This window comes from Giraffa tippelskirchi, chromosome 8 (assembly GCF_054371585.1).
Source record: "Giraffa tippelskirchi isolate mGirTip1 chromosome 8, T2T-mGirTip1v1.2.pri, whole genome shotgun sequence".
NCBI lineage: Eukaryota > Metazoa > Chordata > Mammalia > Artiodactyla > Giraffidae > Giraffa > Giraffa tippelskirchi.
Genome location: NC_137282.1, coordinates 105,971,424 through 105,994,186, shown reverse-complemented (window position 1 = coordinate 105,994,186; position 22,763 = coordinate 105,971,424). Strand labels below are relative to the sequence as shown.

General features: G+C 40.8%; 1 long non-coding RNA gene across 3 annotated transcripts in view; it reads right to left on the bottom strand.

Moving 5' to 3' along the window:
• The window catches only part of LOC145516782 (uncharacterized), a 253,157-nt gene that overhangs the window by 147,243 nt on the left and 83,151 nt on the right, over positions 1-22,763 (bottom strand). Inside the window, exon 10 of one of the 3 annotated variants that reach the window (XR_014061762.1) lies at positions 17,570-17,671. This is a non-coding gene — a long non-coding RNA (uncharacterized LOC145516782). Of the gene's footprint in view, positions 1-15,853; positions 17,672-22,763 lie in introns of those variants that run through there. The other 2 variants (XR_014061763.1, XR_014061764.1) reach the window with 2 other exon arrangements.

Sequence of the window (22,763 nt, the reverse complement as noted above, 5' to 3'; positions counted from 1 at the left end):
TCTCTGGATGGTGAAATTGTGGATATTTTTATTTATCTGCTTTGGTTTTATCCCATATTTTCCAAATCCCCTAACCAAAATTATTTTATATGCAGTAATTATATAATTAGAAAAATAATGCCATACATATTTATGTGCACATGTATGTATGCACACTCACACACATCTACTTCATATTAACCATACTTCTGCTGGGCCAGTCCAGCTTCGGTCATGTCCTCTCCTCCGCCCAGGCTTTCCTCTCCTATAGGCACTCACCACCTTATGGCTTGTCTCCCTGAGGAAGTGAGCTCCTCCGTTGAGGGGAGGGGGACAATCTAGAGATGCACCCTGACCCTAACCAGCTGTCTTGCTCCAGAGACCACAGAGCCAGGATGGGAGACGGCACAATGGGAAAAGCAGAGGGGACAACATGCTCTCAGATAACAGCTCCCCCGGGGCTCCTCGCTCAATCTGTGCGAGCTAGGAGGTGAGCATGACCGATGAACTATTCTAAGAGGTAATTAGGAGAAAAAGGAAGGATTCTCTGAAAATTCAGTAAAACTAGAGAGGGCCAAAAGTAGCATTTCAACACATACATTGTTCTTGATATTAGAAATACCTAACCAGTGAATTTAGTCTTTTTCTTAGATTTAGGAACAGGGAAGTTGTGCAGGTAGTGGGTAGAAAGGGAAGCTAGGAGGGAGAAAGGGAGAAAAAAAGAACACCATCACCAGCAAAACAGGCTTCTCTGCCTTAAAAATCAGTGTTAGAGTCAAAAAAGAAATTACCTTAACAGCCAGCTCCAGGATTCTCTTTAGAAAACTGTTTCATCTTAATACAGTAGAGTGTGAGGCTATGAGAACAGGAATTAGCAGGAGACATGGCAATAAAAGCTATAATGTGGACAATATGGACTTTTAAGAAAAAGCGCAGCCAATATTCAACTGAGATTATATGCCTTTCAATATGGAAATTCCCCTCTGAGTCACTCAGAGCCCTTGGTAAAACCTACTTAAACACACATTCAAGGGTCTGGAGAAACAGTAGGTTTATGGAAATCAAAAGGACTGAGTTCTATGACGAGGTTGATACAGGAGTAAGACCTGGGAAACCAAGGACGAATCCTCAATAGACTGAATGTATTGAGCAGAAGGAGGATCCCAAGTCCAAAAGTCACATCCATAGTAATCATCAGGCCTGGAGTGTTACTGTGTGCGAGCATGAATGGACTAGTTTAATCCTCACACCCACCTTGCAAAGTGGAAACCATTCTTATCTCCATGTTACAAATGAGGAAGGAGAGGCACAGATGGGTTAATCATACCTTCTCTAGCCCATGCTCCCAATCGCGAAGCTGAACTGCCCCTCCCAAAAAGAGCCTACATCCCCAGGAACTCACAAGAGGCTATTGGACTTTCCTTGCATTTTTGGATGGCAGTGAGTTTCTTGTTTACTCATATTTGAACCAGCGTGACGGGCCCAACTGACATTTGGGCCAAAGGGGTATAACATAATAATGATTTATAGTCAGACACCCCAGTTTTTCTTTCTAATTTCTATCTTTGTGACCTTGGAAAAGTTATGTATCTCCTCTGATCTGCAGTTTTATCTTCAATAAAGTAGTAGGCTAGTAAGAAACCCACTTCATAAGGTCATCTAAGTAATAAACCAGCTAATGAACCTGAAGCGTGGAACACAGGGAACAGCATATAAGTTACCAATAAATGGAGCCTTTCATTTATTCTCTGCAGGTAAAATGCAGACTGATGCTGAGAACACCAGCTAACAGCTGGCAACCAGCAAACCTGCTAAGGCTGTATCAGGTGCACCTTCTGTAAATGGAAAACATCTGGCTCACTTCATACAGGCCACTAGGGTTTCAAATAAAATATAGGCCTGAAGAAAATTTAGGGAAAATATGTACTCAAAAGTTCACTTTAATGAACGATTGTATGAACTGAATATTAAAATGGGAAATAAACTGTTCCTGCCACTGTCTGAATATACTGCGATTAGTTGCAATCTGCAATTGACACAATGCTGTTTTTCCAAGGATTACAGTTTCTTATTCTAAGTTCACCACATATGTTGAGGCTTTGGGTTCTTTCTCCCACCAGGATTTTTATAGAGGAGGCTGAATTAAGATTAAATAAACATATAACAAACTCATATCACATTTTTAGTTGGGAAAAAAAAATGAAAGCCTGAATCAGTCAACCCACCTCTCTCCTTCCAGCTGGGCCATAAATGTCAGTTGTTCTACTTAAACAGAAACAGAGGGTCTGTCTCATGTCTCCACAGGAGCCAAGTGAGATGAGAAACCAGAGAAAAGAGGCGATTGTTTCAAAAACTGCAATGCTGGGTGTACTTGGAGTTCTCAAAAAGCAATAATTGCTGAACATCAGATTTTGAGCTATCAAAAGACTTCTGTTCAAGAGTCAAACCTCATCCCACAGCAGGGTTTTAATGACATGTGATGTGAAAAGAAAAGTTGCTATACAGTTTCTTTCTTACAACATTTTAGGGAAAATACCAAAGCTGGTAAAAGAGAATCATTTAATGGAAGGGAAATGATAAAACTCTTCCAGCTTTCAAAAATCTCTGAAATCCATCCCGCACAGTGAGCTGAGTGGTGGGGTCACATGGATTCACATTAAGGATAACAAGTGTAAAACTGAATATCCAGAAAATAATTTTCCTTTTAAAAAGTTGTGTATGGAATATGTCTTAAATGAAGAAGAACTTCTGTTTAAAAAAAGAAAGAAAGAAGAAATTTGATGATTTTCAGAATTCCAAATGGCTTGGACTGAATTTATCCTCTGGAAACAAGATCAAAACACTCATGAAACACATGAAGTTCCCACTGGCACTTTCCCTAATCGTCCAGAGCAGATACAAGCTAACCTTTAACAGCAGTGCCCTAGCAACTTCTTTGTCAGCTTTTTCAGCCTTTGTCTGAGAACTGGACAATCCCAGGTGCCATTTCTAGGATTCCCACAATTGAAGGAAAGTAAAGCTGCTAATGATGTCTGTTGAATAGCTTAGTAATAAAGGCAGAGCTATATCCCCTCAAGAGCCCAAAGCCCCACTCCTATTAAGATGCCCATACTCTGTCTGTGACCATCCCTATGTCATGTATTACACTGAGGTCACACTCAGGACAGGAGACACAGTTCTCAGAATATTCAGCAATCCCATGCTGGGCGGGGCAAAATCCTTGGAACAAGAAATCTAACGAAACAGAAATCACGTTGAAAGTGTTTTGAAACAGTGAATTTTGTGTATGTCAAACAGAGGATCTTTTGATTTCATTTTGTTTTTTTTTAAAGCTTGTGGGCAGAATGGTCTGATGTGCCACTTCTGTGGGTGTTCTCGGCAAGTTCACCCAGTATGAAATTCTACCCCAGGAGCTTTCCCCTTCAAAAGAACACATTCCTCCATCTCTGCCTCCTTCTGCACATGCAGAGCTTAATAATTCAGCAGAGATGTTTTTCTACCAGAGGGAGAGGGTATCCAGAGGGTACTGAAAGGTTCACCCACCCAGAGATCACTCCCCATCAAACTTTTCAATTAGAATCAATTGTTGGAAGACAGGGATGTCACATGGGCATGTCTGGGTAGAGGGCTGAGGTGAGGGTGGTAGGGACACAGCAGCCAAGATGGAGAGCAGAAAACCTGCTTGGGCTTCACAATGGGGCTGTCTGAGACCCTCAGGGTTGGGATGAACAGGTACAATCAGGAACTGGAGTGATCAGAGAAGCCAAAGACTCGTATTTCTTACTTCTTAATTACTTGTCCCCAGAAAGCCCAGCCAAGACCAGGAAACAAGACTGTACCTACATTGTAACATGTTCTCATGTTACAATGAAAACATAATAGATTGAGGGACTCACAGCCCCCTCACAGAGCACATCTGAATAACTTTAGAATCACAGAAGTGCAACAGCATATTCAAAGACTGTTAGGGTATTTAAGGATCCAGTTCAGGAGCTGTTAAAATTTGAGAAGCCATGGACCACTAGGGAACAGAACCAAAGTAATGAGCCTTCCCCAGAAAAATGCCCATGTGCACCAAGATATAACACACTGCCAACTATCCTATCTTGGAGGGTTCACAAGATTCTGAAGCCCTCTGGATCATGAGCAAAAGTCATCTAATCCAGCCACCTCCCACTTTTCCTACCCCATTATAAAATGAGAAAGCAGAGGGCCAATGGGTAAGATAATCTCTCGTTTTGAACAGCCAGAGCTGCAGCAGAGCCAAAGCTAGTTCCATCTTCCTCCATTCCTAAAGCAGAATTTTTCCACTGCTTTGTAAATCATTCAAAGATTTTTTTTTTATCCTTTTTATTCATTTATATCTCGGTTCCAAGACACTTACATAAAAATTAGTGTCTTCCACTGCCATTCAACTCTAAAGGGGCCACAGGGCAAAATGTAAGCGAATCTAGACAATTAAACAAGCGCATCCTTCTTTTATATGCAATTTTTTTAAAAAACCCTGGGGAAAGTGTTCTGATGAGAGCTACCTGGATAGTCTTAATTTAAGTACCCATTTTTCCCTGACAAGTCCCTCCTGGGTGTGACCTTCCATACTCAAACCATCCACCACATAACCTGCAGGCTGGACACCTTTTTGAAGCACTTTCATCTTATTCTCATTAGTGTTCAGCTGAGAACTCTGTCCCTTTTCTCTCTATTCAGAACGTGTGCTGTCGTTTTTTCCAGATCTGTGGCAAATGTTCCAAGTTGTCATGGAGCCAAACTCCCTGCTTGCCGCTGACTAATAAATCCTCTTGAAATCCAGGCCCGAAATGTCGGCTATTTTATAGTGAAGGGCCCCTTTAGATAACGAAGCAGCAGTTTGAGTGGGCTCTCACAGAACTTCAGAGCATTTGGCTAATGATGCTAACTGAAAGTTACTGTGGACCAATACTTTTTGGATCCCTTTCTCCCTTCACTTTGCAAGAGCAAGGACTAGTCCTTAGAGAGGCTAAGATTCTAGGAAAAAGTAGAACACCGGTTGCATTAAAAAAATTTTTAACCAAGTATGCAGAATGCAAATCTCTCCAAGACTGGTCATTATCTGCAGGTGCTTTCATCATTGCTTAATGGGAGAGGCAGCACAGAACAAAAACACAGGTCCTTGGGGTACTGGCTGGGCCTGCCCCAGGGAGGGAAGGCCCTGGTGCCAGGTCAGATCATTCCAGGCCATCAAAGGTGACCATCCTAAGCTTTGCTGTGACCTCCTACTTGAGCTCATCTCATCTGCCCTCTCCCCTAAAAGCTTTTCACAACCCAGAGGGTACACACAGCTGAGCCAACTTTGGGGGCCCCCACATTTGGGAAACCATATGTTAAACCCCAAAGTCTGATTTTGCTTCCAAGGGTCATTTGAATGCAGGAATCTGCAGGAAATACACCTATCCTAACTACCCCAGAGCAGCTTGGAGCCCAGAACACCCTGGATCATCCCATTTCTTACATGGGAGAACCTGCAGACATCTTGGTGCTGAACATTGCTGGGCACAGGGCAGAGGTGCCCATGGGAAGGCCTCACCAGCAGAGAGGGGAGAAGGGCTAACATGGTCCCTCTGTGTGCATGCCTGACGGTGTGCACTGGAATGGCTCCTGGAGGTCCTGGCCCTGGCTTAGCTTTCCAGAGCTCGCTCTAAGCCCCCTACAATCTCACCAAGGCGAAGAACCTCTCCAGATCCAATCCTCAATTCGTCAACAGCTCAATCTTCTTTAAGACCAAACCCACCCTCTCATCTCCCCCTCCTTGCCTGAGTGGGACTGCTTCCATCAATCCCACTAGGTTCGGTGTTCTGGAGCATTTACCACTGCCCCTTCTCTTCTAGTGTGTTGATAGCATAAACTGTATGACCGCCTACTCCCCTCAGGATCTCTCCTTTCTATTTTTAAGAGTGCTTTTTTGGCAATTCCACTTCTGGTATATACCCCCAAACAACTGAAAGCAGGGACTAGAACATCAATAATTAAAGCAGCATTATTCACAAGAGCCAAAATGTAGAGGCAATCCCAGTTTGTCCACAGATGAATGGATAAACAAAGTGTGATATATATTAATACATACAATAGTGTATTATTTACGGATAAAAAGGAATAAAAGTCTGACACATGCTACAACATGGATGACCCCTGAAGACATTTTGCTAAGTGAAATAAGCCAGTCACAAAAGGACAAATACTGTATGCTTCCATTTATGCGGGTTATCTAGAGTATAGAAAATCATACAGATAAAAGACAGAACAGGGGTTGTCAGGGACTAGGAGGACAGGGAATGGGGGGTTATTGTATGATGGGTACGGAGTTTCAGTTTGGAAAGATGAAAAAGATGGATGGTGACGGTTGCAGAACACGATGAGCAAACTTAATGTCTTTGAATTATACACTTTAAAAGGATAAATTTTATGTTCTATATATTTCACCACAATTATTTTTAATAAGTTCGAAGAGTCCGTATTTGGAAGCAAAGTAACACTAACAAAAAATAAATCAAAATGTCACCTCTTTGGATCACATGTACTGAATGCAATGCCACTGAAATTGAAGAGGGAAGTCACTTCTTGGGCTTCCCCTCACATTTCACTCCCCCATTGTGCCTCAGCAGCTGCCCTCAAGTTGCCAGTGGCTCCTGGAGTCCTGGGAGGCATGACATGGCTCTGGGAGTGAGTACATCCCCGCCAGCCCCGGAAGATGCCATCTTTCCCATGTGCTTCTGCTGAGATGATAAGAATTCACAGTGTGACATTCCGAGAAAGAGTTACATAAAAGCAATTTTCCTTAGTACTATTTCTGGAGCGTGTCTGAGTCACTCCCTGCCTTCTGAAGTGCTTGCATCGCTAATGAAGGCTTTCAATGCACAATACAGCAAGAATCCTTCAAAATTCTATTGAGATGGAGAATAAAAAATCTGCTGTTTCATTTTTATGTTCATCCTGAAGGGTTAGAAACAACTAGATGAAAGAATCAAACACTTATTCACTAGGTGCTTTACTACAAAGCCAACCACCTGGGAAGTACACCTCAATGTATCCAACCACCCCTCCCCCAGTAATAGCTAATGATTCTAAGAGCTTATTGTGTCAGTAATGAGAAAATGAGTGACTTGTTCCTTAGAGGTAGGGCCAGCTTATGTTTTATGTAGAACTGGAAACTGGTATTGACCAATGACATTTATAATGACCACTACTGTAACTGCTCGAAGTTTGGAGGACCTCAAAGCTGAAGGTCTCCTAAAACATCAATTGAAAAGACATAGACTAGTGCTCTAGCCCAAAAGCTTCTCATGGATGGACTGTTCACAGAATAGTCCATTATCAAAGGACTTGTTCAAATTAAGACCTGCTTTCCTATCTAGCTCTCTGGAGGAATGAAATAAGCATGCATATGAGGCTATCTGGAAAAGTGTAACTCATTACCCACACAGAAAGAATTCTAGCAGCCTCCTTTGCAGAGGAAACTGATGTACAGAGACATCAAAACAAGGCTACTTTCAGTGGCTTCAAGACCTTCACTTTTCCTCCACTCCTCTCACATTCTAAATCTCCAAAACTCAAGGGACACCCACTTACTTAAAGGAACTGAGATTTCTCAGTCTGTTCAGTAAAGAGACACAGACCAAGGCAATTAGCCACAGAGAACATCTTCCTCCTCCCCCTTCTACAAATGATCCATGTGACAGGTAAGCTCCCGTACTTGGAAAGCAGCAATGATCCCTTTTTGAAGGGGACTCTGACTTCTAATGAACTCCCCTGACAATGCCCTGCCTGCTTCCTTCTCGTGTCCAGGTGGTTGCTGTCTGAGTTACTGTTGTCTTACTTGTCCCCCTAGACAGCACTGTCACCAAACAGAACATCATTTCAGGAGTCCTTTCTGCCACTGATGCCTAAGCTAGCTATTCACTTCCTTCCCCCATTTTTATTGACTTCTTGAACTATCAGAGAAAGGGCCAATACTAGAGATGCAGCCCAGTCCCTGAGAACTTTAGTGACATGTCCAAGGTCACACAGCTATTTAGTGACATGGTTAGTGGTATAGTGTTTTTCTTCTCATCACTCTGTCTTTTCTCTCTAACTCAGTGCCAGGCATATAGTTTGCACTCAAGCTCTATTTGATATAATCAATGAATGATTTTCATATCTTCCATGGAATGAATCATTCTATTTCTTGACAGGAGGTGGGACAGGGAAGAAAAATGAAAACCACCTTTATTACTCTTCATTTGGCCAGCAGACGAGAGGACCAGGCACTTGGAGCTGAAGGATCCGAGGGTGCCCTCACTATTCTGAGTATTGAAGGTAACTTTTCCTGTCTTTTGCACATCTAGATGTGGTCACACTTTGTGTACTTTGTGAATGAGCACCATGCCTTGCCCTTAGTCTTGCATGGGAAATGATGAAATTGTGTGTGTGGTGTGTGCGCACACACACCAGTGCAACGTGTTGGGGAAAGATAGGGCAGAGGCAAAAACATAACAACTGCCTCTTGCAGGAAGGGATGGCTGGTGGTAAAAAGACCAGGAGTGCGAGCCAAGGGCTGCAATTTCTGGGCCACCAAGTCCCTGTGGCCATAACCGTTGCAGGAGCTGTCCTTCTACATTGTTGGTGAAAATGAAATTGAAGAAGAGCAAACTCTTAGTTACTGCTATGAAATTCCCAACCCCACGCATGCTTCATCAAGGTTGGGAAAAATTGTGTTGCCCTCCAGTACAGTGCTTCCCAGCCCCGAGGGCGGGCTCCATCTATGAGTGGAGCACAGGAAAGCCGCTTCCCTTGTGTGGAGAATGGCCCTGAACAACCTTAAACAGTAAAGACCACTCAGGGCAAGAATCTCTCTGGAGCCACTGAAGCTGCAGGCAGCTCTGCTTGGCCTTGGACTCTGCTTCATGTCTGAACTTGACAGGGTGCAGATATGGACTTGGTGACTTGCTGAAGTTCTGTATGTGGCTGGCAAAGCTTTTGACCATTTCAGAGGCCGTGTGCCATTTGAGTGAAGAATGACACTGTGATTTTCAATATAATTTACTATAAACTCTACTTCAAAATCCTTTCCAAACCTTAGTGCATTTAAACGAATAAAATTATTGCCTTCTGTCTTCCTTTGCCAAAGAAAATTACAGAGGGGCCAGTGCTGGTGTGGTCCTATTCTTTCTCTGCCAGATGACAAAGTGTTGTAAGCTTATTACCCAGCTCTTTTGTAAAGGCAGAACCAAAGCAGACAGAGGGGAAAGGTGGCCCATTGTGAGCACTATCACTTTTCTTATCTCTATTTATTGGCTTTTTCTTTGAGGTTGGGGGGTCTGAAATCCTCTAAGAAGAGGTGGCAATATTAAAAGTATGGTAAAACTTGTTCAGACTTAAAGAAAGCAAAATTACAAGTTGTGGCTTAAATTCTTACAAGGGAATGGTATCCAAAGAGCTTATTATATTTTCAAGATAGAGTCAAGTCTGACACATAGATATTCAAAAGCATTTCTTTCATCTAAAGCTTTACAAACGCAATGTATCACAGTTAAAATGAAAAGACATCTGAGGAAAGGTTTTCTTCTACTCAGAGAAATGGACAAGACAAAGCTTTTAAGTGGGCTCCACTGGGCACTCAACCTGGCTGAAATAGCAACAGCAGAGCCTCCCACAGCCTCGTCAGCATGTTGACATTCATTGACTTTTCACACTTCAAAATCTAAGTGACAAGCTTATCTCATCAAAACTACTGCCATCCTCGAAACCAAAAGACCCTTGGTACAGGTGGCTAAGAAGGAAGAAAATGTTTCAAAACCACAGTGAACATGAGAAAAAATTGAAATCAAAATAAAAAAAGATGTTTGAACTTGAATTCATCGTTCTTTATAGGCTTTTCCATCATTCATTCATTCCTACATCAGGCTGCTAGGGAACTGGGGGCAGCACCAGAGAGCAGATGAGAAAACCAAGACTGAGATACCTCAGGGCAAGTCTAGGGTTTTGGACCAAATGCCAGACCTTATGGCTGGAAGGAGCACCAGAGCTGCCTCCCCTTCCGAATTCTGAGTGGCATCTGAAGATGCCACTGAGTGGCTCTGAGACAAGATTCAACACCTCCAGCTGTGGGCCAACTCCAGCTGTGGTACTGGAGAAGACTTGAGAGTCCCTTGGACTGCAAGGAGATCAAACCAGTCAATCCTAAAGGAAATCAATCCTGAATATTCATTAGAAGGACTGATGCTGAAACTCCAATAGCTTCACCACCTGATATGAAGAGCCAACTCATTAGAAAAAACCCTGATGCTGGGAAAGATTGAAGGCAGGAAGAGAAGGGGACGATAGAGGATGAGATGGTTTGATGGCATCACTGACTCAATGGACGTGAGTTTGAGCAAGCTCCAGGAGATGGTGAAGGACCGGGTCGCAAAGAGTTGGACATAACTGAGCAACTGAACAACAACAAGCCAAGAATTGTTTTCACATATTTAAATCAAAAGAAGAATATTTTACCACATGCAAAAATTACATGAAAATTAAAATGCTTTGGTGTCCATAAATAAAGTTTCATTGGAAAATGGCCCCACTTGTTTCTTTACATACTGTCATACAGCAGAGTTGAGTAGTTGCAACAGAGACTTTACAGCCCCCAGTGCGTAAGATATTTACTATCTGGCCCTTTAAAAAAAGGCTTTGCAGGTGGCACTAGTGGTAAAGAACACACCTGCCAATGCAGGAGACATAAGAGACCTAGGTTCGAACTCTGGGTCAAGAAGGTCCCCTGGAGGAGGCATGGCAACTCACTCCACTACTCCTGCTGGGAGAACTCCATGGACAGAGGAGCCTGGCAAGCTACAGTCCATGGGGTCACAAAGAGTCGGACACGACTGAAGCGACTTAGCATGCCTTTAAAGAACAGTTGCCTATCTCTCTCTAACATCACTAAGGGAAAGAGTAAAGAGCAGAGAGTATTCTGGGCGCTTCTATCTGGGATCAGGAGGAGAGAGGCTGTTTTCCCCATTAAAGATTCCTTCACCAAGGAGGAGAACCCAGAGGCCAAACTGCTCTTGGATGCTGAGGCCTAAGAGAAACTGCTCTGTCATGGGATTCTGATCCCTCTGGTTGTGCAGCCATTAAAGTCAATGATCTGTGCATTTTCAGCTGCTGCATTCAAGTTCCTTGGGCGCCCCTATTACCTCATGGTAAACAGCAGACTGTAATCATATAAATGTGTAATTACATCAGCTAAACATTGAGGAGGGAAAAAGAGGCCAATGGGGCCCCATTTTGTGGTGTTGGACTGTAATCTGTCAGACATTCCAAACACACACCCCGGGGTCAGAACTCTGGGCTTGCCTTGTTGATAAAAGGATCTGCCCTAGATGAACATCACTGGGATTGAAGGTTTTAATGCTGTCCTATTCTTACAATGCTCAGACTGAGTGTCAGGCAATCCTGGATCTTGGGGTAGTTGGCGTTTATCCACTGACTGTCCCACAGAGCTTCGCACCCAAGCAGGCAGTGCTTCCCAGAGCTCACAGAATGTTGCCCCACTTGGGGGAGAGAGAGAGGGAAGACAATGCAGGATTGTTTGCCAACAACAAGTCTGACTCATCCCTTTGTTAACTTGAATCTACAAAGCTGCTGCATCTGTGTATGCTCTGGAGTCAGCACAATTGGCATTGTTTACAGCCCCATTTATTGTGGCTATTTCGTGTGCACAGATTTAGCAGGGGTAGAGATTTCCATATTAAAGTCATTCTTCGAGTGCATGGTGGTTGGTTCTCCAGTTACACAGATCCTTGCCTACCATGCTCCTGGACTGGACAGCCCGGCCTGGAATAACCTGGGGATGGGGTAGCACATAGGACAGCCAGTGTCTTGAGTCCGAGAATGAACAGGCATCTTGAGTTGGAGGGAAGAGGCCAAAGAAGCACGCTGACACAGTGGACACATGCTGACATAGTTCTAGCTTACAGCCTTGGTTTTTCCAACAAAAAAACATTCTAAAAATCCAATCTGCACCTTGGAAATGCTTGAATTCTAAGTCCTAAAGAAAAAGAGTTCTGGAACTCTTCAGAAAGGAAGGAAGGGAGGGAGGGAAGGGAAGGGTGTGATGGGTTTCAGTATGTTAGATCGACTGGGGTAAACTACAAGGATGGAAGGGGAGGCAACAGCCATTTTGCAGTAAACACGTACCTTCTCGCAGTTATTCAAACACTAGTCCAGGCACTGCTATGAAGGGATTTTATGGCTCAAATTAAGGTCCTTAATCAACTGCCTTTAAACAAAATTATGTTGATAGACCTGACTTAACCTGTGTATGCCTTTTAAATAGAGCATGGCATTCCCTGAGCCACATACCAATCGCATCTGGGTGTTCAACTGCTCTCCCCTCACTGGCACTTCTGTCCCTGTAACAGCTTCAGCCTGTGCCTGTGGGGTCCAACTTGCTCTTGATCTTCACTTCTTAGATCTATCTGCCCATGGATTCCAGCTCCAACAGTCATGTAAGCCAGTTCCTTGTAGTATCTATCTCCTACTGGTTCTGGGTCTCTGGTTGAACTTGACTCATACAGAGAACAAGTAAGGCTATCCACGCAAATAAGGATGGGATCACATGATGTCATAAAGTCCAACAAAATTGTTCTTGATTTTTTTCCAGCTGCACCCCCACCCTTACCTAAGGGATGTGACACTTTTCTGTCTAAACCACGGCTCTCTTGGGCCCTGATTTTCGATAAGGGGATTAGTAGGAGATGACAGCAGAAGACTCAGAGACTGTGTCATTCACAAAGCCTCTAGAAAGTTCTGCTACCCTCCTCCCACACCTAGGATGAGAATCTCTGCAGCCAAGAGCGTCTGTAAAGTAGGCAAGGGAACTTTGGCTTCTTTTCTTTCCTAGATAATCTGTTCATCCAAAGGTATATCCAGATGGAAGAATGCTAGAACCTGGCAATGATGGAGTAGTCACACCGCTAGATCTAGATTCAGCACAAGCTTTTGTCTGCTCTCCCCACTTCCAGTATCAGAGCAGGAATAATTAGGACTAACCAGAGTGAGTTTTTTTGTTAGTTGGTGTATTCCTCATCTACTCAGTAAATCATCAGAAAGAACACTTTGGTAATCTGGGTCCTACCACTCCTTCTGGCCTTAGGGCAGGGTCAGAGAAGTGTAGAGTTTTGCGTGGTGGTGTAGGCAGGTGTGTGGCCTTCAACACTGGCCCATCCTGGGATTCTCAGATTTCCTAGGAAAGGATGCAGAGCACCCCTCAGTGGCAGAAAAGGAAAAAAGAAGGGGAGAGGTGAGCAGGGATGGGAAAGAGCCCGATTTCTTTCAGCTCCCCCATTCAATTTCCAGACTTGTATTCAGGGAGTCCTCAGAATCCAGATGGAAGTCCCTGAGGCTAGAAACTCCTGTGTTTGATTTTATGTTTATGTTGGGCACAGACATATCAACAGGCTCTTAGAAACACAGCTTAGGAGGTCTCTGCTTGTTGTTTATCTCCAAAATGACCAAGAAGAGGTTGACATGCAAGTAGTATGTTTTGAATCATGTGCTAATTTAAAATCTTATGTATGAGAAGACACGGTATGCACAGCTCCTATCATAGTTCCTGTGGTTTGGCAGCAGAGGCCCTCAGCTGAAATCAGCATCACCGAGCAGAGTGTCTGCTCCTCTTTCTGTCCCTGCGTGTGTGGACCTCAACAGGCTGCACTTGCTGACCCGCTCAGTCACAGTGCAGAAATAGTATTTTTATGCCTTCTTTATGAACATGCTTTCTTTTCTAAAGGGAAAGAAAATACTAGTTCTTGCTAAAGATAAAGATCTCATAAAGGTTCTTTATCTTCAGCAAGAACTATTTCTTAGTTCTTGGAATTAGACTATAGGATAATATCAATTTGGGAACAAATTTTTGGCTAAGACTCTTATTTGGCTGGATCAAGTTTCTGGAAAGTAAAAAAAAAAAAATTTTTTAAGAAAGAAAGAAAACATTTCAGACAAAGCATTCCCTTGTGTTTAGTTGATTCAAAATCAAATTTATATCAAATGAGGGGAGAGTGAAACTGATCATGTGAATACTATTCCTGAAAAGAAAGGTTTAGTTTTTTACCAATTAAAAATATACTGGTTAACATATAAACCACGTATGTTATATATAACATATATACATATATATGAACATATAAACACCCACACACATACCCCTCAGGCTCATCAAAAGCCAAAGGAGTCATACACTTACACAACAAGCCTTTTGCCTTTTTGAAACTAAAACAATTATAATTATTACAGAAGCAATCCCAAATCCTGGTAGTTTCCATGAGGTTTATGGACTTTCCTTTGTGTCTGTGATTAATATATTTCTGAACCAAAAGTTGAGACATGATATCTGACACAGAATTTGCAGGGGGAAGAGAGGATGGTTCCAGGAAACCCCAGACACATGGTTGCTATAGTGATGCCATGTGTGTTGATAGAATAGCACCAATTTTTATAGTTCTGCAGTTATAAGAATTATATTCCATATATTCCTTACATCCCTCTTCCTCCAAAGGCCTAGAAGATTACTGGTCATGAAGCAGGGCTCAATATGCTTGGATTCTATTTTATGTTTTATAAGATATTTTTACCTTTCTTATTTTCATTTAAAAATCATCAAAAGTATCAACATGAAAGCAAAGAAGCAATTATGACTGTACCTATTTTATTGAAAGTACTATTATAAGGACCTACCTACAGGGAACTTTACTGAATACTTGGTAATGACCTAAATGGGAAAAGAATCTAAAAAAGAGTAGATATATGTATATGTATAACTGATACACTTTGCAGTACAGCAGAAACTAATACAATATTGTGAAATCAACTATATGCTAATAAAAAAAAATTTTTAAGTACTATTAAATTCCTCATTCTGCTTTACAGACAAAGTGGCAGGATGCCAAAGGTCATACAAATGGCAAATGGCAGAGCCGAGACTCATAAACACTCATTGATTAATGAATTGATTGATTCAAGAAACTGCTCTTTATTACCTATATAACCGGCAAAGACAAGAATCAAACTGCATGCTTAGCTGATGTAGTTAGCTGTGCATTCCCAGGTAGCTTTGCAATGAGCATATAAGCTGGAATCCAGCAAAATTAAAAGTTGCTGCTTCTTAAAAGACAGCTGTGAAAATGAAATGAGAATGCATACTTTGAGAAAATATGCACAAAATGCATATCTGATAATGGACTGGTACCCCGAACACATAAAGAACTCTCAAAGCTTAAAGAAAACAAACAACCTTAATTAAAAATGGGCAAAGGATTTGAAGAAACACTTCATCAAAGAGATGTCGATGGCAAACAGGAACATAAAAAAGGCTCTCAAACCTATTAGACATTAGGGAAATGTACATTAAAATTGCACTGAGATACCACAATAAACCTATTAGAATGCAAACAGACAAACAAAAAAGGTGGCATTACCATGGGCTAGTGAGGATGCGGAGCACCGGGAACTCTCATACAATGCCAGTGGGCATGAAAAGGTCCACTTTGGGAAACTCTTCAGCAATTTCTTAGAAAGTTAAACATAAATTTCCACACAACCCAGCAACACCCATTCCTAGGTATCCTTGCAAAGGAAATTAGAATTGATATTCATATAAAAACTATAAAAAAAAACTATAAAAAATGTTTATAGCATCTTTAATCATTGTCAAAAAACAATCCAACTAGGAGAGAGAGAAATTATGGTACATCTATAAATTGTACTACTACTCAGAAGTAAAAAGGAACAAACTACTGATACATGCAACAACATGGATGAATCTCAAAACAGTGTTTTAAGTGAAAGAAGTGAGACACAAAAAGCTAAATACTGTAGGATTCCATTTTTATGACATTGTTGAAAAGAAAAAGATCAATGGTTTCCAGGGTGTATGCTGGAGGGGCAAAATTTATTATAAAGAGGCATGATGGAACTTTTCCTAAGGGCTTTGAAAATATTTATAACTTAACTTTTGTGGAATTACATGACTATATATGTTTTTCAAAACTTACAGACTGTATACTTAAACTGGGAGAGTTTTACAGTATGTAAATGATACCTCAATAAACCTTACTTTTTTAAAAAGTGAGAAAAAGTATTTATTTTTTGCACCAAAAAACAGAAAGAAAACAAAAACACAAAGTCCTATTAAGTGACAAGTCAGTTTAACACTAGTTGATGTCTGTAAGATACAAAGAAGGTAAATATCTGGCTCTTTGTATGATTTTGATCATATTTATATAAGTTTTCATATATTTGGAAGAAAACCAACTATCCTAAACTAGATTATCAAGAAAAAAAATATTTATATAGATGCCAGAGAAGGTGATTTAGGGTATAAACTATTCCCTATATATAGTGGGGCTTTCCTCACGGGTCAGTTGGTAAAGAATCTGCCTGCAATGCAGAGATCTGGGTTTGATTCCTGGGTCAGGAAGATCCTCTGGAGAAGGAAATGGCAACCCACTCCAATATTCTTGCCTGGAGAATTCCATGGACAGAGGATCCTGGCAAGCTACCATCCAAGGGATCGCAAGAGTCAGACACGACTTAGTGACTGAACCACCACCATCATAGTGGACTGAATGGTCGCCCAACAAGATACATCCACATCCTAATCCTCAAAACCTATGAATGTTACCTAATATACAAAAGAAGGAATATTACTTTATATGGTAGAAGGTATGATTAAGTTAATCTTGAGAGCAGGATTATCTGTGTCTGCCTTAAACATAATCACATGTCCCTTTATACAGAAGGAGCTATGCGACACACCGAGGAGAGGCCATGTGAAGACGGAGGCCATGTGAAGCCTGGAGTGATGTAGCCACCAGAAGCTGAAAGAGGCAAGAAGTGGGCTCTCTCCATGAGCCACTGGAAGGAACACAGCCCTGTCATCTTGATTTCAGCCTGGTGAAACTGATCTTGGACTCTGGCCTCCCAAATTATAAGAGAATAAATTTCTGTTGCTTTAAGCCACCAAGTTTACTGACTTCTTTTGCTACAGAGGCTATAGGAAATGAATATAAACATCATAATGATAAGGTAATGTAAGGGCTGGACACGAATTTGAGCCAACTATGGGTGACTGTGGAGTACAAAGGAGCCTGGTGTGCTGTAGTCCATAGGGTCACAAAGAATCAGACACGGTTTATTGACTGAACAACAACAATATAAGGACATGAGTACATATGCCTAACTCAGCCACAAAAAGCAGGCCCTGTGTGAATTTTTCTTGGATAGTACTGACCAAGGTACCCTGTGGCTTCGATTGTTCCCTACCCTTCACCATCACATCTGGCAGTGAGCCTGCCCAGAGAAAGAAGTAGAACCACAGGGACCACAGTAGAAGCTGCTGCTTGCACACCCAATATCTATTCTCCCTTTGTCCTTAGAGACATCTACACGGTTAGACTCTGCAATAGACAAACCACATTTCCAAACATTCCTTTTAGACACAGGTGGCCAATGAGATTTAAGTAGACGTTACTGGCAAAAGCTGCAGAGAAAGGTCTTCAAAAGAAGTTGATTCAATTGAAATGCAAGTGACTTTACTCACCCTGCTTTCTTTCTTCCTGATGTCTGCAAGGCAGAAGTGATGGATAGAGCTCCAATAGCCATCTCTTGACAGTGAGGTGACCTTGAACACAGAAGGCATGCACTAAGGATAGAAAAGCAAAAAAGATAAAAGGAGCCTGAGTTCCTAAGGACCATGGAGCTGCTGTCCTAGTTCTAGGCTGCTTGCTTCTATTTCACATGAAAGAAAATGCAAAAGGGCCTTATTTGTAAAGCCATTGTTATTTTGAGTCTTTATTAGTAGAAGCCAGAAGCAATTCCTAACTGATTGGAATTAAATAAGGATCTAATTAGCTTTATTAAATAATACTGAAAACTAGAAAGTTAAAAATGAAAAGTTGCGGATAGCTTGATTTCTCTCCCCTGATCTAGCTCTCTTGAGAACAAATATGTCACTCTCATAAAAAAAAATCCCTATTATTTTAATCTGCTAATCTTTGCTTTTTTCTTTTTCAGTTAAACTGAAAATAAATGGAAATTTACAAGAGACTTATAAGTCATCACTCTATGTCCCCAAAACTGCATGAAGAAAGTGCCCAGCCCTGTTACTTGTTCCAAATCAGGAAAAAATTACCTTAGGAGCCAAATTACTATCATTAATTCCCATCTTCTTATATTAGTATCCAGTGTATGCAAAGAGGCTTCCCAGTTGGCACTAGTGGTAAAGAACCCACCTGCCAATGCACAAGGCATAAGAGATGCAAGTTTGATCCCTGGATGGGGGAGGATCCCCTGGAGAAGGACATAGCAACTCACTCCAGTATTCCTGCCTGGAGAATCCCATGGACAGAGGAGCCTGGCGGGCTACAGTCCATAGGGTTGCAAAGAGTTGGACACGACAGAAGTGACTTAACACACACAGAGCGTACTCAAAGAGCACCAAAACACTTTCTTATTAAACTATGTAATTTTGAATTTTGTAGAGGCTGGCTGACTTATATGGATTCTAAAAAATTCAGACAACTTTCTTCTGATCATTAAAAACAATCTGCAAAACAGGTAGAGAGATGTAAATTCTAAAATCTTTAAAAAAAAAAAAAGTAAACTCCAAAATAAGGAGAATTAATAGGGAAAATTGCTGAGTGAAGTGATTAAAAGCAAATTTATAAAAAAGATACCTAGAATAAAAAAAATGATTTAAATAAGAATAAGAATGTTTTATAACCTCAGGAGGTTCTTTTATAAGGGACCAGCAGTCCTTAGGACTGATAACCTGTGGGCCTGAAACTCCTTGGCCTTACTTGTGTTTACAAGAGCCCCATTCACACCACCTTATAAACCCTCCATTTACACCACCTCCCAGGCTGTCCTGGGGGAGCAGTTTGGGGAAATAAGGACTATAAACAGAAAGCATAATAAACAGGATCACAAGTCCTGCCAGGTACAGGACGGAAGACAGAACAGCTCGTCTACACTGGGCTCCTAATCTAATTTTGTGTTTCCTTCACCCCCATGTTTCTTAAAAGGGAGGTTTAAACCAGTTCATGGGAAATCAAGACTGTGAAGTTCTTTCTGGGTGCCCTTCCCATTGAAAGGAAGCCACTGTTCACACACAGGGTGAAGCTCCACTGTGCACGGTCCAGGGTCCAGGGGCACTTCTGAAACAACTGTAACCATAAATGTGTCTGTTCTAGGGAACAAAATTGAGAGGAACAAGAAGTCACTTCAATTGCACTCTAAATTTCAGCTTCCTTATCTGAGGAAAACTGAAAGATCACTCACACCATGGACAGCACTGACTTTAGTTTGATAGTGTGGAAAGAATGGAGATTTAGGCATCCAAAGCCTTGCGCACGCACCTGACACAATTTTGTCAAATGATCTTAGCTTTATGGTTAAATGAACTTAACCTCCCTGAGCTTCAGTTTCTTCATCAGGAAAATGAGGTTGATACTACATTTATCCCAGGATCAGCTGAAAAACAACAGCCACAGATGTTCAGGAAATGTTGATTCATTTTCCCCTTCTTCTACACTCAGTATCATAGTCCCAGACTGGCAGCCTACAAGCCAAAGCTGGCCTATAGACATGATTTTGCTGCAAATTGTGGGTTGTTTTCATTTTGATTCTTATTTAATTTTAAAAAGACATTACAATTAAATATTTTTCTAAAACTGCAATTTCAGTTTGTCTTGAAAAACTGGGATGGCAACAGTGGGCCCATATTTCTGCATGGCCACATGATTGTTAGAGTTGATTGTTTAGACATGGCATGTGCTATCCAGCTCATCAGCTTCCTAACCCAGCCATGTTCATTCCCTTGAGTTAAATGCCTGACATTATAGGCATCTGAACTTGCCAAATCTGCTAGCAATCTCACGGGGGTCGCTTCAAATCATCATCTTTTCTTCCCTCCACCACATCACATCTTCTAGTACTGAAGTTAAACATGCCATTTGGGATAATTCTAATGTTGGAGCAAGAGACTGAAAGTGAAATTGAAAGGTTAATCAACAAGTTACATGAAATCAAGTCATGGGGGAGGGAGGTTGAAAAGACACACATAGACACATACAAACAAACAAACAGATACACACATACATTGTGTAAGCCCATGATCCACTGACTATATTCAGTTAGGTTCATTTGTTTCCCTTTGAGAATTCAGTGAAATGAGTTTATGGGAATAAACAAAGTATAAATCATGCACTTTAATTCTACAAGTGTTAATGTTTAAATGTACTTTTTTGTTCTAATTTGAGTCAGCTTACAGTTACACATGTAATCAAACATTAATTTAGTTATCAAAAAAAACAGATAATTAGAACAAACTGTTAGGAGAGCATGGAGGAATAAGCACTCTCATATTACAGATGGGAGTATGAAATGCTACAATCCCTACAAAGGAGAATTTGGGAATATCTAACACAAGTCTAGATGAATTTACCATTTAGACCTCAAAAAATCCACTTCCAGGAATATAGATTGAAGATGCAAAAGCAAATGTTAATTATCTATTGCTTCATTACAAATACAGCTACTAATCATCTTGGTTTGTCCAGGACATTTTACTGAAACTCATAATTTTCAGTACTCAAACTAGAACAATCCCAGGCAAACTCAGACTATTGGTCATCCTAGTAACAAATTGCCCTAAAATTTAGAGAACATATTCAGTAAGCTTGTCAGTGGTCTTGGCAATGATTTATCTGACACCAAAAGCAAAAATAAACAAGTGGTAATACATCAAACCAAAAAGTTTCTGCACAGCAAAGGAAATCATCAACAAAATGAAAAGACAACCTACCGAATAAGAGAAAACATCTGCAAATTATATGTCTGATAAGAGGTTAATATTCAAGATATTGCCTATTCAAAATATCCTCATACAATATTCAAAATATTGTATGAGAAATTCATACAACTCAACAGCAAAAAAGCAAACAATCCAATTTTAAAATAAGCAGAAGATCCAAATATTAATACATATTTTTCCAAAGAAGACATACAGATGGCCAACAGGTACATAAAAAGACACTCAACATCACTAACTATCAGGGAAATGCACGTCAAAACCACAGTAAAATATCTATCACCTTATACCTGTTAGAATGGTTATTATCAAAAAGACAAAAAATAATAAGTGCTGGTGAGAATGCAGGAAAAAGGGACCTCTTGTGTACTGTTGGTGGGAATATAAATTGCTACAGCCATTTTGGAAAACAGTATGGAAATCATCAAAAACTTAAAAACAGAAGTAGCATATGACCCAGCAATTCCACTTCTGGGTATTTATCTGAAGAAAACAAAAACACTCACTAGAAAAGATATATGCATCCTCATGTTCATTGCAACATTATTTAAAATAGGAAACAACCTAAGTGTCTACCAGTAAACAAAGGGATAAAGAAAATGTCACACACACATAAGTACACACAGAAATGTTATTCAACCACAAAGAAAGAATGAAGTTTTGCTATTTGCAACAAAATGGATGGGCCTCAGGAGTATTATGCTATTTCTCTGTGAAATAAGTCAGATAAGGAAAGATAAATATTGTAAGAGCTCACTAACACATAGAATCTAGAAAGCAAACATAAACTAAACTCATAGAAAACAGATTGGTGGTTGCCAGAGGTGGGAGACTGGGAAGAGGGGAGAAATGGGTAAAGGGAGCTAAAATATGCAAATTCTCAGCTATAAAAATATAAGTGAGGGGATGTAAAGTCCAGTATAGTGACTAATACTGTATTTCATATTTGAAAGTTGCTAAGAGAAAAGATCTTAAAAGTTCTTATTATGAGAAAAAAAGCACTATGTGTAGTAATGGATATTAACTAGACTCATTGTGGTTATTATCTGGCAATGTATACAAATAACAAATCATTATGTTGTACACCTGAAACTAATATAATGTTATATACCAATTATTTCTCAATTCTAAAAAAAATTTTAAAACTTTAAAATGCCAAAACTAGAACAGGCAAACCGAGATTGTCATCCCAGTAACAACAGGTACACACTGCTATATTAAAATGGATAACCAACAAGGACCTACTGTACAGTACAGGGAACTCTGATCAATATTATGTAACCACCTAAATGGGAAAAGAATTTGAAAAAGAATAGATATGCATATAAGTGAATCACTCTGTGTAAACCTGAAATTAATACAACATTGTTAGTCAACCATAGTCCAGTATAAAATAAAAGAGTTAAAAAATGCTGTAAAATTTGGCAGCTTAAAATAATACACATTTATTTAGCTCACAACTTCTGTGAGTCAGGAGTCCAGGCAAGGCTCAGCTGAACTTGTGCTTCATGGCCTCTCATGAGGCTGTGTTCAAGTGTCAAAGAGGGCTAGGGCTTCATGTGAAAGCTCAACCAGGGGAGGAGCTGCATCCAAGCTTACTTACAAGGTTGTTGTAGGAGTCAGTACCATGGGGCTGTTGGAATGCAACCTTCAGTTATTTTCTGTCTATAGGTTGGAGGTCACCCTCAGTTCCTTGCCATGTGAGTCTCCCCAACATAGCAACTTGCTTCATCAAAGCCAAAAGAGAGAATTTCCTAGCAAGGCAGGAGTAACACTTTTGGTAACCAAGTCATAGGGGTGAAAGCCCTTCCACATTGCCGTCTTCTTTGGTTAGAAGCGACTTACACAAACTGCTGCACAACTGAACTCATCTCACACGCTAGCAAAGTGATGCTCAAAATTCTCCAAGCCAGGCTTCAACAGT